At 39.6% G+C, this 16,094-nt stretch overlaps 1 pseudogene across 1 annotated transcript in view; it reads left to right on the top strand.

Annotated features, from left to right (window-relative positions):
• Positions 1-15,777, top strand: part of LOC311618577 (small ribosomal subunit protein uS2-like) — a 41,427-nt pseudogene extending 25,650 nt beyond the window's left edge. Inside the window, exons 2-3 of the transcript in view lie at positions 14,597-14,694; positions 15,244-15,777. The product of the transcript in view is annotated as a small ribosomal subunit protein uS2-like (transcript). The remainder of the gene's footprint in view (positions 1-14,596; positions 14,695-15,243) is intronic.
• Positions 15,778-16,094: the final 317 nt, after the last annotated feature.

Raw genomic sequence — 16,094 nt, 5'->3', positions numbered from 1 at the left:
TCAAGTGAGAATCTAGAAACTTTACACCTGCCAGTTCAGGGATGATTTTCCATATTGTGTGAAAATGCCAAGGAATGACCTGTCAATCTGTATTTGTGACAAGAGTCCTATTCATGGTGCTCAATGGTTTGTAGAGTGTATCTTTGAAGAATTATTTTGTATGGTTCAGTACATCTCAATATCACAGATAATAATTATCTTGAATCCTGGGCCCAAATAAAAATAGAGGAATGCAATTTAAGGGGTCTCTTTAGTTAATAATTATATGAGAATAAGTTGGGGAAATTTTTTCATTTCATTTTTATCTGAGTCTGTTTAAATCTCAATTGTAAGCAGGTGCAATTTTTGTGCATATGTAAGCTTAGCCATTTGTGATCCTATAACATAACGGTATTGCAATATTAGAGTGCCTCCACCTGTTACAATAATGAAAGAAGTTTTAGGGATAAAATAGGCAGGTTTATGGAGTTTTAGGAATAAAGAAGATCCATGGGGAAGGAATGCATAGGTGAGGGCTTGGAGCCACCATAAGACATAAATTCACAGAGAATAGAAAGGTGCCACGGGATAAGGGGAAAGGAATGCATCCATTCACAGAAGATAGGGAAAAGCCACAGGGTATGGGGGAAAAGGAAACAAACTTTGACAGAGGATAGAAAAATGCTGACAAATGGCAGAAAGAGAAAAAACAGATTTTCACAGAGGATAGAGAAATGTTATAAGGGGGAGAAAAAAGGGGTACACTGCTTGGGGTTTGGGCTTTGAAGCTGATATTCTGCAAAAGGAGTGACGAATCAGAAGATAGTATCAAGAGACAAAGAACAGCAGCCTTTATAAACATTAGCAAAAAAGGGGCTTTGTGGGTTACCCCCTTGGGATCCTCTCCTCACGTGGGAGTCTCTATATACTGCCAATAAATTCCCACCCTTTTCACCTACCATCTTTTGTCCATGGTTTCATTCTTCCAATCCATCTGGACAAGGACCCAGGAAAGGAATCACCCTTGCATTCTGCTCAGGAAAACAACCCAAATCAGTAACTCATATAAAATCATACTGAGAAGTGAATGAAGATCTGTGGAAGAAGATGTCAAAATTCTTTCCCAAATTCCATGAAACTCTCTTACAATTAGAATGAAGCTTTTGAAGGGGTGTGGTGAATTGCTTGTATTTATTTTTTGGATACTTTTTTTCTTATTATTTTGAACAAGGGTAAAAATAGCAGGGCTAGGAGGTAATAAGTGATCTGTTTGATTGAGGACCTCTGCTGGCAGACATGAGCCAAAAACACACACACAAAACAATTGCTTTCTTGATAGCTTTGGGCCTGGCCTCAAGTGTAGGTCTCCATTCCTTGCCCGAGCATGCTGGAAGGAAGCACTAGGTTGCAGTTATAGGTAATAATAAGCATAGCTGACACTTTGAGTGCTTAGTATGTGCATAAACTCATGCAATCTTCTTATAATAAACCTTCATGCCAGGAACTCTTGTCAGCACTCTACAGAAATATCAGCTTGTTCCATCCTTTTAACAAAACAATGCCCATTTTATTGATGAAGAGACAAGTACAAAGAGTTAAGAAACTTGCCCAAGGTTACAGGACCAGTAAGTGACGAACCCAAGATATAACTCCAGGCAACCTGTTTGCAGAGTGCTCTCTGAACTGCTCAACTACATAATACATTGGGCAACACAGTACTAAAACTGAGTACTTTCACCATGCATGCACTGGGTCTCATTCAATCCTTGCAGCAACCCAGAGAAATAGATTCTATTACTATAACCCCTTTTACAGATGAGAACTGTTTGACAGACACAGAGATGCTAGAAAAGAGAGTTATGAACAGGTAAAATATGACTCTAAATCCTATGTTCTTAACCAATTTGCCAGATCTCAAAATCCAGAAGGCTACAATGAAGATGCTTTTTTACTAAGACTAAACATTGATTATCCTATATAATAAAGAGCTAATATGCAAATGTTATCATGCTGTAACCACTTAGACAGTCAACACTGGGGAGAGAGGAATGAGGACCAGCCAGGCACCAATGAGTTCATGAGAGAGGAATGGGAATCAGCCAGGCTGTGGCCCAGGAGAGGGACAAGGTGCCCATCCTGCAGTCCTGGGCACCAATGGCTGAGCCTGTGCCTACAGCTCGGAAGAGGAACAATCAGCATGGCCCATGGTCACTACAGTCCTGGGCACCAGCAGCTGCGGCCAGGGTGAAGCCACCCACCCACAGTCCCCTGTGGCTGCTGTGAGCCAGGGCAAAGCTGGCCTGGGTCCTGAGTGCCTGCAGCCAGCAAGAGGAGGGAACTCTGGGTCCCAGGTGTGGGGCAAGGCAGAGGCAGTTAGGGGTGATCAGGCCAGCAGGGGAGCAGTTAGGGGTGACCAGGCCAATAGGGGAGCAGTTAGGGGCAATCAGGAAGGCAGGCAAGCAGTTAGGAGACAGAGGTCCTGATTGCGAGAAGCAGTGGGACATCTCCCAAGGGGTCCTGGATTGGAGATAGTGCAGGCCAAGCTAAAGACTCCCCCACCCCCTGTGAAGACTGAAACATAATAGAGAAGCCCTGGGAAATGTGGCTCAGGGGATAGTATTTCAGCCAGCTCACCAAAGGGTCATGGGTTCTATTCTTGGTCAAGTGCATGTACTTGGGTTGTGGGTTCGGTGGGGCACATGCAGGAGGCAACCAATTGATGTGTCTTGCTCATCTCTCTCTCTGTCTCTCTCTTTCTCTCTCCCCCTCTCTCTACCTCCCTCTCTAAAACTCAGTGGAAAAAATATCCTTGGATAAGGATTAACAAAAACAACAACAACAACAAGTGGATGAGAATGATAATTAGGTTTGAAGTTAGGTATCAGAGGTGAAGCCTGCTTCCTTTCCTAGAAAGAGGGTGAAATCTAATCTGTACACCATTGAAGTTAAGCCCCTTCATGTTAGGAGGTCTGCTTACCCTTTTCTGTCTCCTTCACACTCCAAGGTCAGCATATATTTCCCACAAGAATGCTCTGGGATGCACTGTCTACTGCCCAGAAACATCCTTGCTCCTATGGCCACCTCCTCAGCTTTTGTTCTCCATTCTGGGGACATTATATTAAGACTCAGTTCAGAGTTCACTTCCATCAGAATCCCTTCACACTTTATGAAGTGCCTGTGTCCCTTTTCTGGCATCCCTTGATAGCCTTTCTTCATTTCTATCCATTGTAATTCCCTACTGTGTATCTGCTTACCCAACAAGAGCATGCCCTTCTTAAAGGCAAGGACTTTGTTTTCCTTCTATTTGTGTCCCCAGCACTACAAAATGTTTATTAGTGTAGATAACTTATTGAGAGCCTACTATCTCACCTTGAGATATAGTAGGCTCTCAATAAGTTATCTATACTAATAAAAGAGAAACATGTAAATTGACCATCACTTTGCTATGCCTATCAGCCAATCAGGAGTGAGTATGCAAATTAAGATGGTGGCTACCCCAACCACTTCAGGCCTCTGAGCAGCATGAATGCAGGCAGGGAGTGGCAGGGGGGAGGGTGCACGCAGGAAGCCTGTTATGAGGGGGAGAGTTGGGGGCAGAGGGAGCTACAGGAACAGTGCTCTGCCCAGAGCAAAGACTGAAGGTGGTGCAGAACGAAAGCCTGAGTTGTGAGTACTGGAGGAAAACTAGTGCCAGCCGCCAGGGTAAGGAAGGCCTATTTCATGAATTTCTTTGTGCAATGGGCCTCTAGTTACTACATGAATGCACTAGCAGAAAACAAACAAAACAAAAACCTTATTAGAGAGGTTCTAAGAGTCTCCACTGAGAATCACAGCATCTATGCTTGTTTTTCCATTTTCAAAAGACAGATCAAGAGCAAGTCAGAGATTTAGAAACATTTGGGGGGGTGGAGAGAATGAGTCATGGGTCCTTTATGTAACCTTAATATTAAGTAGAAATAGAAGAAAAGAGGGCAGTACACTGAAGTTTCTTATACATGACAATGAAGTTATACAGAATTAACTAATCTCAGACACTATGAAAGATTTTTTTTCAGTTTTAATAACATTTTTACTTTGGAATAACTTTATAATTACAGAACAGTTGTAAAGCTAGTACTGAGCATTCATATATATTCCTCACCCAGTTTCCCTCAATTCTATCATCTTACATGACCATGGTGCACTTTTCATAACTGAGAAGCCAACACTGGTCCATTACTACTAACTACACTCCATAGTTTACTTTTATTTCACTAGTTCTCCCCTAACCTATTCTTTTCTGTTCCAGGATTCCAACCAGGATGTCACCTTACATTTATCATGTCTTCTTAGCTTCCTCTTAACTGTGGCAGTGTCTCAGATTTTTGTCTTTTTTATACACCTGAAGCTATTTAGTAACTTCTAGTTTGACTAAAATCTCAACAAGATTCTAGCAAAAGAGTAATATTTTACTTAAAGATTGTAATCTTTGTTATTCTTTTCTGAACTATCATAAGCTCTGACAGATTCAGTCCTTACCCCACTCCCGATATCCTGAGCTAACCAACTCCTTACACTGAATAACCTTTTAACTATTGGTTCTCTGAAATCATAGTATCATGAGATTCCCTACGGTTTAGGCATCACTGACAACGTTTTGTTCATTAATACAAGGAAGGACACAAGGTCTGTGTAAAAGCAGATGTGTTGAAAATATTTATTGATACAAAATACATCTTTTAATTATACTTGAAACCCTGAGAGTTTTAAACTTTAACAGATTCATTTAAGAGGTGCATAATAAACTGGGAAGCACTGGCTTTGGAAGGAGAAACTCTTTGTACATTTTTCAACTCTGCCACTTCACACCTGTGTGGCTCCAGTCCTGGCACTCGACCTCAATAATGCTATGTATATCCATCTGCAATTATAAATTTAAAATGTGACAATATGTGTAGAGAACTTCTTTGACCTCTATAGCTTGGAACACAAATTATTTTTGTCACCATTAATCCTAACCTAGGTAAAAACACTTAAAAACAAAAAGGTCTCTTGTGTGTTATAATTTTCTATTTCAAATTTCTCTTCTTGGCTATATCTGATTTTGGAATGGCCATGAAAGCTATTTTGGTTTCCATAACAAAATATTAAAATAGCCTACCACTATTAATGAATTCTTACAATGTGTCAAACATTTATAGAACATTCACTGCAACCGTAGCACAAAGACATGGTTGCAACCTTGAAGGTGGAAAACTGAGTTCCAGAGAGGTTTATATGACTTACCCATGATCACCCAACAAGGACATAGAGGAACCATATAAACTCAGAGTTAAAGCACACCCGCTCCTAACCACGAATCTATAGTACCTTTTACAAAGCTTCTCTGAAGGTGCAACAAGTCACAGAGAATACATGAAATGATGCTCTTACTCGGGCTCAATTTCTTGATCACAAGCTGAGGACACTGGTCTGTCTCCTCACTTGTGTCTCTCATTAAATATAAAAATTACTACTTTCCACCCTTCCAGATTCTTAATGGCCAACACCTTTCTTACATGGTCTTTCATGTCATCATATATCTTTAGATCTACAGAACCTCAAAACTATAACAAATTGAAACAAATAAGCATTAATCCCAAATAAATGTATTATGTATGTGGGGGAAGGATGAAGTGTTTTGACCATTAGAAAAAAAAAAATGTGAAGAGTGAAGCTTAAGAAGCCGACTCAGAAATAATCCATTTCCCCTGAGATTTCCTGTGGCTTCCCCAGGTGCCTGGGGTATATTTCAGGATGGCTGACGTCTAAAGAATTCTGCTGCATGAAGCCAGCTAGAGTACCTGGTGGGGGTGGAGTCATCCCCAGTCCTGCCTGTAGCCATTGGACATTCCCTAGAATGACACAAATCTCTCAGTGAGGAGCAGATGTTATCTAATTGATGCAATAAATGGAGAAATAAGCTTCTTTCCAAGTTGGTTAGCAATTGATACTGTCATGCTCTTATTTTTGCATTCTTTTTCTTTTTTGTGATGTTCTCCCAATGTTGCCTCTTCAATGCCAATTCAAAGTGGCACAATAAGCTTTAGATATGCTTTGACCTACATTGTATCCATTAAAGGAAGCTCACGACCAGGGATTGCAATTTATAACATGATTTGTTAGCTTTTTAAATGAGAAAGAAGCCTGATATGTAACTTATAATACCCACTTGGGGTAAAGCTAGAGTCATTATAATAGTTCCTTTCTCTACCACATCAGTTCCCTAGGAACCCCTCATCTCAAACGCTCCCCAAATATTTCTAAGAGTTCCCAGGGGACCTTTCATGTGAACATCGCTTTCTAATCCTTCTGTTTCCTGTTACTGAGCAGTGGCGATGTTCCTTCTGTGCTCCCTTCTAATGCATGGCTTCCTTCTAAGCTGATGCTCTCTCAAGGCAACTTCACTGTTGCTGATGCCAATCAGCATCTGGGCTAAGATGGCTTTTCCCAGGTCAGCCCTACTGCGTTCTGTGCCGCTGAGTCCTTTTCCTGTCAATTTCCCAAGGAGATTTTAGCAAAGCTAGTCTTTAAGTACGTGCTTGTTCTTTTGTTATAGATGTACCTTCTCAGTTCTTATCAATGCGTGCACCTGCACAGTGCTATGATCAGAAGCTCTCTTCTTCCACCCGATCCCATGACCCCATTTCTTCCCAGAGTCAAAGTCTTTTCAAGGTAGGCTCCTCATTGACATGGACCAAGGCAAGTCTTCCCTCACAATTTTCCAGATGTGCCAGATTTGTTGAATCCTAGAGTGAATGCCATTCACGATTCAGTTTTCTGTGTCTTTATTTAAAGAGGCCAAGTTTCCATAACACTGGTAATGCAACAGTCATAATGAAAATGTATTTCCTTATTATGTAAGGGCTGCTTATGAAATCCCAGTACATTTCTCACAGCCAGATTAAACATTTTATTGCCTTTATTTTTCATCAAGTATGCAAATTCTTTTTAGCAGGTTTCATTTTTTATTTAAATCCATTTTTCATGAAAAACTAAATCATTTACAGCCATATGGTCTCATGACAATGCATAGTTAAGAAAAACTCAGTGAATTTTATACAGGAATGCTCTTTGATTTCCTTTCAAGTGAAAGGAACACTTTCTAGCCATAGAGTGAGATGCTTTAAGAAAGAACTCTAACTGCCAATAAACATGTAATGTGGGTACTTGCCAAAGAGTAAAGATGTAGGTCAATACCATCCCCTTCCTTTTATAGAAAGATGTCATAGTTTGGTCCCTAGTGAAAGAAGTCAAAACGATGAAATTCCATGTGTTATTTTGAGCTAGGGAAGAAGCAGGACAAAGCAAGAACTGACAGCACTGACATGTGATCTGTTGGTATTCTGCACTGACATATACTACAATGTTTCTCTCCTGGGTGCAAGAAATTCAGGCAAAACCTCAGGAATTGCCAATAATAAAAATAGCTATTATTTAGTCAGAACCAACTATGTCCTCAGCATTGTAATAGGAGCTATATATTTATCAACTCATTTACACTTCATATCAGTATTATTGTATATTGATAAAATCATATTCATATTCCTACTTACAGACAAGGAAACCAAGGCTCACAGAGAAGAAGTGACTTTCTGTGAGCCTATAGTTAGAAATGGCAGTGCTGGGACCTAAGCTCAAAGCCCATACTCTTCCCACAATTCTATGATGCCTTTCTAAGTAAACAAATGAATAAGTAAATAAATAAACTGGCCACCTTGCATCTAGAATACTCAAATGATCAGAAAGCATGTACCAACCATCCAGAAAGCAATGTGGTATGGTAGAACACTGGTCTGAGAAGTCAGCAAGGCTTGAGTTTGAATTCCAGTACTATCCTTTATTAACTGTGACCTTAAGAAACTATTTAACCTCTCTATGTATTTATTTCCTCATCTGAAAATAAGGACAATAATTCTATTCTCAAGAGACCTTTCAAGGAATTAAGTCATGTGATGTATATGTTACCTGATTTTATTCTTTTGAGATAATATTAATATTTATAGCTACTGGAGCCCATGTGCATGACCAGAGGATTTTATCAATATCCTCTTAGGTATTTATTTGTGCCCCATCTCTGTCTCACCTCATATTCTTTACATGGAACCTCATCATGACCTATTCTTCCTTCTCTCTGTGAGAATACTCTACTTCCAGACCCAGCCCTCCTCAACTAGTAACTTCCCTAACTTCCCAAATGGCACTATGGTTTGTGCTAGAATCTAGAATCGGGAAGCAAATAGCTTCTCCCCCAATTTTGAGCCACACTTTAAAGCAGGCTTTTGTTCCCTGCTCAGAACACAATTTATTTCATAAGTACAACTTCTGCACATATTATTTAGAAACCAACTCTTCTTTGGCCCACAGAACCAGTTTCTCCACCTAGCAGAGGTCAGATACCATGTATTCCCCAGCCTCATCCATTTCTTCCTTCCCTCTTTACCTTCCTTCTCCCCATCTCCATCACTCTGCCTTCAGCAAAAGTACAAGAGTGCTCCTCCATAGTCACTTCCATGTGAAGATACCTAGAAGAATGTTATTAGCTCATACATTTTACCAAAGTCTAGACTCTGAATCCTATTTTGGTTCAAATCAGTCTGATGAGGAAATTCCATAGTACAATGTCTGTTATATGCATGTTTTTCAAAATGTCAATGGAATGTCACCATCTAATTATAAACATCTAATGTGTCTCATTTCCCCCCAAGTCCTTATAATAGCCTTTAAGACCCTAATTCTCCAGGCTGGAAACAGTTCCTTCTGTTCCCTGGAATATGTTGTCTTCCTAAATCAGAGCTTGTTCATGCTGCTTCCTCCTGCTGACACTTGGCTTCTGGTCTTGGCTGTCCTATTAACTTGCTGGGCAACCTCATATAAACCACTTCAAGTCTCTGAGCCACAACATCTTCATACTTATTAGAGAAAATTGGGTGGTGAGAAAATCTCTCAATTTTCCTCCAGATCAAATATTCTATGAGTCTATGAATATTCAAGGAGAGAGATGTTAGCATAATTCCAGACTCAGGGAAAAGGAAAAGTAATTGACATTTACGAAGAAGCTACCACTGTCTAATGCTTTGTTTGGACCTAGCAAGAAAAAAAAAAAAAAAAGCATGCTTCACATATAGAATTTCCCCAACTGCAGGTATTGTAACGAAGAAAAATGTAATCACTGTAGAAAGTAAAGGTAGATGATAAAAATATTGCCTTTAAAATATTGTTTAGTAAATGCATGTAAGTCAATAAAAAAACCATTCTATTACAACTGCTAACCCTATCATCATCATTTTTTACTGTAGTTTTGACAAATATTTTTGTGACCGTATGTGTTTACTCTGCATGCCTTCTGAAGATCATTCTAAACTTTTCAAATTCATTGGTCTTCCTTTTCCACTAAGATTAGGAGATCCTAATTATATTCAACCAATTTTCACATGTCTATCTTAAGTATGTTATTTTCCCCTCATATATTTCACTTTCTCAATAACGTCAGTTCTCAAGAAGGAGTCAGCCATTGTGGTTTGTGAATTGAATTGAGAAATCTGATAAGGATGAGAAAGAATATGGAATCATCCCCAGGGAAACCCATGCGCTGAGAGGAGCCAATTATCACAATTTAGGAATATAGAGAGAGTGAATACATAGTGAAAGGACTCACTAATCAGGGACAGTTAGATCAAGGTCAAATTCAACAGAGTAGGCAGATGTCATGTTCAAGGTCAGGAGCAGAATATATGATGGAAAACCTCAAGTTTCCAATCAAATCAGAGAAAGAGAAGCCAGAAATTGACTGAATGGAGATGATGCAGAAACATAGCAAAACGGGACAAAAACAGGGAACTGAGTCTGGCATAGATGTTGTGGAACCTCTCTTTAAATAAATGGAAATCACAAGCTCTTCTTCAATGCTTCCTGTCATCATAGAGATATTGTCAGAGACTTTTTGTTCCATTCTGATGCATGTGAAGAAATAGATATTGTACCATATATCAGCTAAAATAACAGAAAATAGATTCAGAAATTATTTAATTCCTTTATTTTTCTCATGCAAATATTTCCTTTTTAAAGAATTGAGTAGCAGACATTGATATAAATGAGATTTATTTAATTCAGCCATAAAATGGAAAGGATAATAGTTCTATTAATATTGTTCATTTTAAATTCAGAATTTAATTCTGACTTTTGAAGCATTAAATGCAAATTTAGACCCCTAACAACAATAGTAACTTTTCAATTACATTTGCAAACATAAAATAAGACTCTCAATCTGTTAACAGAATTGCAAAACCTACCTACCTTCATATAAGATTTACTCTAGGGCAGCTTATTCCTTACACTGAGTAAATCCTGCTGTACTCAGTGTAGAGAAGATGGGATAACTATACATAGAAACACATCATTTTCCTGTCTACAAAAAGAATTCTGAGTAGGTTCATGAGTTCTTATTCTAGAGACTCACTATAGGATGCTGGTTTGCAGGGAAAGGTAGATTTGACCACTGACTCACATTAGCAAATCAACTAGAATGAAGTTAATCACAATCACTTCTACCTTTTGTGTGAATATGCGTGTGTGTGTGTGTGTGTGTGTGTGTGTGTGTGTGTGTGTGTTTGAGGTGCCCAAAATCTTTTAATGGGTTAGGGCAGTGGTTGGCAAACTGTGGCTTGCGTGCCACATGTGGCTTGCGAGCTGCGGCTCACCACTCTGCTAACCGAGTTTGCCAACCACTGTTAGGGCTTAATCACAAGGAACAACAACAGCCTGTAATTATTGGGATCGAGAGTCTGTGTCGGTAGTTGCCAAAGGACAGCTCAAGAGCCATATGTGGCTCGTGAGCCACAGTTTGCCGACCATTGGATTAGGGCATAGAAATCTGTGTATTTGTTCTTTGAAGAATCAATTTCAGATGAGTTAAAGCTGTTCTTTCAGAAAAAGTATAGCCCTTTTAAAATATGTACCTTTACACCACTACAGTGAATTTTCATTGCTTGAGCAAGGATACTTGTGAAGTTCTAAATTTTCAAAGCTTTATCGAATTTACTACTTGAACAGCTGGTAAGAGAGGTGTGCCTTTATTTAATTCATAGCTCAGAAGATGAGGCTCTCATGGGTAAATTCAGCTGTAATTTGACTGGGATGAACTATTTGTGGGAAGCTCAGCAGAGATCCTGATGTTTTAGAAGAAAGCAGTGTTATAACGTGGGTAGGCAGGGTGGCAACAGGATAAAGCATTTGAGAATCAGCTTGAGTGCTTTTGCAAATTCTACTGATTGCTAAAAATCAGATAACCATGTGATTTCATTCCTCACAACCTTGCTCTTCTTTCATTCTCTTACTTCCCAACCTACACTAACCTTAACTCCTCAAGTTAAGAATCACATCTTCCAGAATGACTGTTATTGATATGAAACCCTCTTCCTCAGTTTTTGGGTTTTGTTTGTTTGTTTGTTTGTTTGTTTGAGGCCATTAGAAGCCCAGGGCATTGAAAATATTGTTGTCTTTACTTACATTATTTCAAAATTAAAATAGTTTGTCTATTCTAAATAAAAATGAATCTGGTCAGAATGACAGAATTACATGTATGCAAAAATTAAAACTGTATTTTTCTAGATTTTTTTAATCTATATTCTCTCCCTCTTTCTTCTATGCTTTTCCTATTGGATTATCCAGTACCAATTGGGGCAGAAATATTTGAAGACCATTGATCTAAGGGATGTTAACTTTCTATTCTTCCAAAAAACTCTCTAAATGCTATCACTGACCTAGGTGAGGGCATCTGAAAGTAATATACTTGGACCATATTACCTTATTTTCTGGAAAAATGCCTTTGCTGAATTATGATTTAATTTTATGCCCTCAGCTTTTATAAAAGGTCATTTTTGAAGAATAGTCATTCATCCATTTGGAGAGCCATTCTGTATCTTTTGCAAAAACTAGTGAAAGACTTTGAACATCATGTAACCTAAAGACTCTTTTATGAGCATTCATGTGACACATTTTTCCCTTATAATTTAGTGACAGTGACAGGGAACTTTTTTCTCTATTCAGTTTGTATTCTGCTTTCTTGGGAGCATTTAAAGCTATATAAGTCAAAGTGTTTTCTATTTTATCATTTAAAAAGTAAAAAATTAATTTAATTTATTTTTCATCATGACTAGTTTACCTTCCCAAAGGAAAATGTTTCCCTGAACTTAAGGTAAAATATCATCTTGTCTCTTTGGAACAATAGTTTGGTTTTCATCTGAAGGACACCGAATCTTAGCCCATCATGTGTCCCTCTTCATGTTACCTGCAAGAAAGATTGAAGCCAATTTTGTGCTCCCATCTTCAATCAGTCCATAGGCTTAATGGGGTTCACTTTGTTAATGATATCTGCCAAATCCATCTCCCTCTCCCACCCCTCCTTTGTTATTGCCACATTTCTTCTACTTAGGTCTGTATTAGTACATCAAACCATATTATTAATATATTTGTGTAAGACACTTTTATACCCCCTCCCCTTTATATTGCTTAAAGGAAAATGAATGAATGGGTAAATAATTTTGAAGTTATCTCCGATTTTTGCTACATTTATTCTTCTTTAAATCATTTCTGAAATTTCCATTCTTATATTCCCATTTTAAAATCACGATTCCTTTCTGAAAGTGAGGCATGGTAAAATGATATTTAAATATATTTTGATAAAACAATAATAGCACTAATAGTGGAGCTAAAAGTTATAAAAGAAAAAGAGAGGCAAAGATTTCTGTTTGGTAAGTAGGAGGCTGAGGGAATGATAAAAGCATGTGGCTCAAGCTTGAGAGAATCTGTGAAAAAATATGGAGGACACACAAAGCATGACTAATTTTTATTGATGAGACATTCTCCAGCTCTCTTTTCCTCCTGATTTCCTCTTTGTCTTAGTTATTTTTTCTTCCAGATACAATTTCTTTGTTGAAATCTCTACATTTGCTACTCCATTTATTTTTTCTTTAATATCTTACTTGGTATTACAAATACTCTCAGCTATGACATACTCAGCTTTAAATCAAGAAAATGTAGATAATGCAATAAAACTCCATGGTGGCTACATAGCTAAACTTCAATTCCCCTTGGAAATACATATCTGGTACAAGATCGACTACGGAATACCTAGCCAAGCCAAACTTAGCTTACTGTGAGGAAACTGTTCTTATAACCACATGTGAAGAAGTGAATGTGGGCATAAAACTCACAGCCCCTGAATTTTAGTGTGAATACATACACATTAATAAGATTAGTAAAAGTAATAATTAATAGAAACTTATAAAGATGGTGTGGGGAGGGAAAGATACAGCTCTGAAGATTTGTGAACATAATCAATAATTTATTAGGGCTAAATATTTTGTGGTGTTTATATCGCTAGTGTATGTCTTCCTTCAGAAACACTATAGTAGCTTTTCCTTCAGCATTTTGAATGTTATCATATATATCAGTGTTTCTCAACATGGATTGAGGACGGTGAGAGAGGATGACGATTTTGCCTTCCTGGAGACATTTGACAACCTCAGGAAACTTTCTTGGTGGTCACAACTTGGGGGAGGGATCCTACAGGGACCCAGTGGTTTGGGGTCAAGAATGCTTCTAAACATCCTATAATACATGGAACAGCCCTCACAACTAAGAGTTATCAGGCCCAAAATGTCAACAGTGCTGAGGATGAGAAAGCCTGTTACACAATAAGCCTGTGTTAACCAACTGCTTCTGCACTCAGTCATTTCGCACTTTATTGTGCATCACCCTCTGTCCACAATACCTGCCTCCCCGCAGGGCACATCATAGCATACAACATAGTCTGCCTCCTCACAGGGCTCAGTGTAACTCACAAACAGGAATAAAGTTAGAAGTGATAAGTACATTCAACATGATTTTTAAAAGTGCTACATGAATACAGAAAGAAGAGGTTTATTATTATTATCATTCACTTGGCAAGAAACCTTCAGGCATGGGGTGGCATTTGAATGAGATTTTTAAGGTTGGGGAGATATGACCACATTATATAAGTATGTGACTACACAAAAAATATATTTTCTCTCAAAAACATAAATATGCCCTGGCCAGGTGGCTAAGTTGGTTGGATCATCATCCAGTATACCAAAAGGTTGTGGGTTCAATTCTCTGTCAGGGAACATACCTAGGTTTTTGGTTTGATCCCTGGTAAGGGTACGTATAGAAGGCAACTGGTTGATGTTTCTCTCTCTCTCTCTCTCTCTCTCTCTCTCTCTCTCTCTCTCTCTCTCTCTCTCTCTCTCTCTTTGTTTCTCCCTTCCTCTCTCTTTAAAATCAATGCCCTAGCCGGTTTGGCTCAGTGGATAGAGTGTTGGCCTATGGACTGAAGGATCCTGGGTTTCAATTCCAGTCAAGGGCACATGACTAACTGTGGGCTCAATCCCTTGTAGGGGGCATGCAGGAGGCAGCCAATCAATAATTCTCTCTCATCATTGATATTTCTATCTCTCTCTCTCTCCCTTTCCTTTCCTCTCTGAGAAAAACAAAAACAAACAAATAAAAACTAAAATAAATAAAATATACCCTTGGGTGAGGATTAAAAATAAAAAAACACGTTTTCCACACTACCCAGGGAGGGCTCCACATGGCGTTGTTCTCAGTTCTCAGTTCACTCCTGGAACCTTCACCAACCAGATCCAGGCAGCCTTACAGGTGCCAAGACTTCTGGTGGTGTTATGCCCAGATTTGTGATCCCCAAAGACCACCAGGGTGCCGAGTCTGATGCAAAAGCAAGAGTCCTTTATTCAGGCTAGCCTGAGCTCAATCCCACGTACACATATGCAGCGGCAAGGTGGAGAAAGAGAGCGGGTTTCTCTAGAATAGGGGTGTCGAACTCAATCAGAGAAGGGGCCAAAATCTAAAATCCAGCCTAAATCGCGGGCTGAATGGTTTACTGAACAGTCATAAACTGACAATGTCATAAACTGACAGCGGAGTGCAGTGATGACAGTGTGGTGCGGGCCACATTGCAAGGCCTGGCGGGCTGGATTTGGCCCGCGGGCCTTGTGTTTGACACATGTGCTCTAGAACAAAGGATTTATAGGGGTGGTGAGGTCACTGCTTTGGCTGACCTCGATTGGTTGGGTGAGGGCTACGGTCCAATTACATAGTGACATACAAAATGGAGGACGCAGCACAAGATGGAGTCAGGAGTTGGCCTCTCCCTGCCCCACAGTACAAATTGGAGCCAGGAGTTAACCCTGTCCTGCCCTCTCAGTGGTTACTGACCCCAGGGCTGACCTCCAGCCTCTCACAGAGGCGCCTTATGTTAACCTGCCCACCACTGCTCTGTGTAACACAGACTCTCCTCTGCGCTATGTGGACATTGCCATCTCTGCAACAACAAGGGGGCTCACTCAGTGGGTCTGATGTGGTGGATGCTGGCCCAGGAAGTACGACGCATGCTTGGCACCATCTCCCGTGAACACCCTTGGGAAGTCATGCCTGATCTTCCCTTCTACAGAGATCCTGAAGAGATTGAGAAGGAAGAGCAGGCCGCTGCTGAAAAGGCTGTGACCCAGGAGGAATCTCAGGCTGAAGGGACTGCTCCTGCTCCTGAGGTCACTGCTGCGCAGCCTGAGGCTGAGGACTGGTCTGAAGGCCTGCGTGTGCCCTCTGGGCCCAGTCAGCAGTTTCCTGCTGAAGACTGGGGTGCTCAGCCTGCTCCTGAAGACTGGTCCGCAGCCCCCACTGCTCAGGCTCCTGAGTGGGTAGCAACAACCACTGAGTGGTCCTAAGCTGTTCTTCCACAGATTCTTAACAGAACGGAAATAAGGCTGATGGAAAATAGTTTCTAAAAATAAATAAATAAATAAAAACACAAACATGATTAAAATGCCAAGTTTCTGTCATTTACATTACAACGATAAAATACTACATATATACAAAAAAAATTCCCTATTAATTATTTTTGTTGTTTTAAGAGAAAAAATATGGATGGAGATGTCCTATATTTGCCAGTATTGCTGCTTTGGAATCCTCTACTGTGTGCTGACCCAAGGGACACCTACTGATGATCTTGAACTACATTGAGAAGCATTTGCAGTATACCTCACCAACATCACACTTCT

Source organism: Pipistrellus hanaki (genome assembly GCF_964339955.1).
Source record: "Pipistrellus hanaki genome assembly, chromosome: 3".
In the NCBI taxonomy this organism is placed as follows: Eukaryota; Metazoa; Chordata; class Mammalia; order Chiroptera; family Vespertilionidae; genus Pipistrellus; species Pipistrellus hanaki.
This window is presented reverse-complemented; position numbering and strand designations above follow the sequence as displayed.